Source organism: Dipodomys merriami, unplaced genomic scaffold (genome assembly GCF_024711535.1).
Source record: "Dipodomys merriami isolate MVZ:Mamm:240054 unplaced genomic scaffold, mDipMer1.0.p SCAF_2, whole genome shotgun sequence".
Classification (NCBI taxonomy): Eukaryota; Metazoa; Chordata; class Mammalia; order Rodentia; family Heteromyidae; genus Dipodomys; species Dipodomys merriami.
Genome location: NW_027203381.1, coordinates 41,120,940 through 41,124,680, shown reverse-complemented (window position 1 = coordinate 41,124,680; position 3,741 = coordinate 41,120,940). Strand labels below are relative to the sequence as shown.

The following is a 3,741-nucleotide window of genomic DNA, read 5'->3' as shown; positions in this document are numbered from 1 at the left end:
CAAAGACTGAGGAGAATTAATTTGACTTTATTTTACTGTAGTTATGTTTGACATAATTCCTAATGTGTACATAAAGAGACTAAAAAGATAACTCCCTACTCTTTTAGATGCTAACTGTTTCCCATATAGTTTTGAAAGTGCTTCAAAAATAAATATGCCATGATAACTTAAGAAAGTATATCTTATTTAGGTATTTTAAAGAGATTCTATAACGTTCTAAATGACATGAGAAATAGAACATGTATACTAAGCATCTACTATATTTGTCTGCCCAGAGCAATTCCCTCTTGTTTGAGCAACAATGTTTTGATTTTCCTTTGAAAACTGTATTTTGATCATTCTTAGTCTGAAGCTCTTGGAGGCAGACCTCATTCCCTCAAGGTTCAAGACTTGATTGTATGATCCAGAAATAATTAATCAGAGGTGCTGTGATTGGTTCAGAGTGAGCATGTAACTCTATCCAGGAACTATACCTAGAACCATTCTTTGTTTTTCTCTCTGTGTGTGTGTGTGTGTGTGTGTGCACACACGCACACACACACACACACACACAAGTCAAAGTAGTTTACTAAACTGGTTTGATTTAAATTCTGAATTCTATTTGGCAGCTTTGTTAATATTTGGGAAGAGTCAGCTTGATTCTGAGGAGAGAAGAGATGAAAAAAAGACTGATATATGATCAGATTGTTCAAATACTTAGGTTCAAATATGCTTCTAAATCCTACCTAATCCATTGATTGTTTATTTACATTAAGTAAAATAATCTTTCTCTTTGTCTTGGGTATTTTAATTTTAATAGGGTTTTATCACTTGGAACTAAAATTATCCCTCCAGAGAGTAAAGGTAGACAGAATCATAGTAAGTATGTGATAAAGTTAACTCACTCTAACCTACTCTGCTTGGAGGTGGTCAACACACATTAAAAAAAGATGAAGCAGATAATTAAATGCCAGATTACTTGATGCAGACTCTAATAGCTAAAGTGATTGAGCAAGTAAAGAGATTCATTTTCTCCAAAAAGAATGGAGAAAGTAGAACCCAGAGTCAGCCTTATAGGCAAGTAATTTTTTTTTTTTGAGTCCAGTCGTGGGGCCTGAACTCTGGGCCTGGGCGCTGTCCCTCAGCTCTTCAGCTCAAGGCTAGAACTCTACCACTTAAGCCACAGCACCACTTCCGGCTTTTTTCTTTTTTTTTTTTTTTTTTAATGTGGTGCTGAGGAATCGAACCCAGGGCCTCATGCATGCCAGGCAAGCGCTCTACCACTGAGCCACCTTCCCAGCCCCTAGGCAAGTAATTTTTAACAAGAATAAAGTAAAGGGAAGGGAAGGGAATGTCAGGCAGGAAAACCTAGATAGCAAAACAATGGTGTGTCAAGGTGCATGCTGTGGGCAGGGGATAATCAGGAGGTCGGGCAGGATGGAGTGGAGGTATAGTGTTAGAGGTTCGCTACAGGTTAAGTTGAGCAGGTGATTGGGACCAGATTTGGGGGGCCCTGACCATCAAACAGAAACTCTGTAGAGTGTGTGTGTGTGTGTGTGTGTGTGTGTGTGTGTGTGTGTGTGTGTGTGTGTGTGTGTGTGTGTGTGTAGACATTAGGAAACCCTGTATAAATCTGAGTGGGTGATTCAACTTTAAGCATGGAGCACTAATATGATAATGTTGTTCATAATAGCTAGACTGGGAGCGTGGCTCAGAGAAAATAACTATGTAGCCACTATAGCGGGGAAATACTATAGTCCTTGCCATGATAGGATTATTTCTGAGTGCATTTTAAAATTGACTGAGGCTGGAGGCCGCCTCCACCAGCACCACGGCCCCTCGAGGGTGAGAGGTGGGGGGCCTCCAGCTTCAGGCCGGCAGAAGGAGCGCTCTGTGGTTCCAGTGGAGAAAATGGAGGAGCAACCCGACGGCCATGGAGGCTGAAGAAGCAATGGAATGCCTTCAGGCATTTCCTGAACATCATAAAATGATCCTAGAACGATTGAACAGCCGGAGCGGGACCGGTTTGCCGACATCATCCTTATTGTCAATAGACACCATTTTAAGGCTCACAAGGCTGTTTTGGCTGCTTGCAGTAAATTATTCTACAAATTCTTTCAAGAATTTACTCAAGAACGTTTGGTAGAGCTAGAAGGTGTTAGAAAAATGGTCTTTCGTCATTTAATTGAATGCACATATACAGCAAAACTGATGCTACAAGAACAAGCCAATGATGCATGGAAAGCATTTCTACAAATGCTTGAAGCTATCAAAGCCCTTGAAGTCAGAATCAGAACCTGTTGAAATTGAGGTGCAGATTGCACAATCAAAGTGGAAGATGAAGGCATCCGGACACTAGAGGGAGTGGCATCTGCTAAGCAGTCCATAAAGTGCATACAGAGCACCGGTTCTTCCGATGTTAGCGGATCTTACCAGTAAGTCCTGTCAAGGTGATAAAAAAGCACAGATTAAAGAAGATGTCTGTGCATCTGACCCCATAAGTAAACAGGAACACGCTCCACAGAGAGTTTCAAGTGTGAAATATGCAATAAAAGGTATGTATCTTCAAGAACGTGTCTGGAAACAGCACCTAAATTATTGCCACTTTGAAGAAAGTGGAGTCAGTAAGAAGCAACGAACTGGGAAAAAAAATTCACATTTGTCAGTACTGTGACAAACAGTTTGACCACTTTGGACATTTTAAAGAGAGTCTTCGAAAACACAGGGTTGAAAAGCCTTTAGAATGTCCAAATTGTCATGAAAGATTTGCTAGAAATAGCACCCTCAAATGTCACCTCACAGCATGCCAAACTGGAGTAGAGGCAAAAAAGGGAAGAAAGAATCCTTATGAGTGCCAGGTCTGTAACACTGTCTTTAACAGCTGAGACCAGTCCAAAGATCACTTGGTAATAGACACTGGAGATAAACCCAACCATTGTTACTTGTGCTTAATGTGAGGAAATGAATTAAGGCAGCATCTCAGTGATGCTCACAATATTTCAGAGCATCTAATAACTGAAGAAGTTCTTTCAGTAGAAACACATGTGCAAACGGAGCCAGTGATGTCAATGACTATTATAGAACAAGTCTGGAAGGGGGATGTGTTACCATTGTTTCAGGTCCAGGTAGACTCTGCCAAGTGACTGTGGAACGAATCCATCCAGATCTGCTTCAAGATGGCAGAGTGCATGATTTACATATAAGTGAACTTCCAGAGCAGGTCCAAGTGAGTTATCTAGAAGTGGGTCAAATTCATACTAAAGAAGGTACTGAGGTACATGTTGAGGAGCTCCATGTTGAACGGGTAAATAGATGCCAGTGGAAGTACATACTGAGCTTCTAGAGGCAGACTTGGATCACGTGATTCCTGAAATCATGAGCCAAGAGCAGAGAGCGCCTATCCAAGCAGAAGCTGCTGAGGCTGTCAGGGAAGATCATGAAGGTGATGAGGTTTAGAGACCAAACCAACAGAAGAGTTCCAAAATGAAAAGGCAGAGAATGACAGAACAGCTCTGCCCATTTTACAATGAAATAATAAATTAGTGTATTTTAAAATATATATGTTCAGTTTTTGAACTGATGATGGGCAGTGTGACTGTCCTTAAGCTAACAGATAAGTGGACCAAAGTTAAACTATTTCATTTTGTGCTAAATTGTTTCTATGGAAACACTCTTATACCCCTCCCTCAAGCTAATGACGGAATGGAGATTTTTCTTATACAAGAAGGGGAGCTTGGAGAAGTATATTTCTGAAAAGTTAAA

At 40.6% G+C, this 3,741-nt stretch overlaps 1 pseudogene; it reads left to right on the top strand.

Annotated features, from left to right (window-relative positions):
* The first annotated feature begins 1,912 nt into the window (after nt 1–1,912).
* LOC138831605 (zinc finger protein 131 pseudogene) lies at nt 1,913–3,509 on the top strand (annotated as a pseudogene).
* Nucleotides 3,510–3,741: the final 232 nt, after the last annotated feature.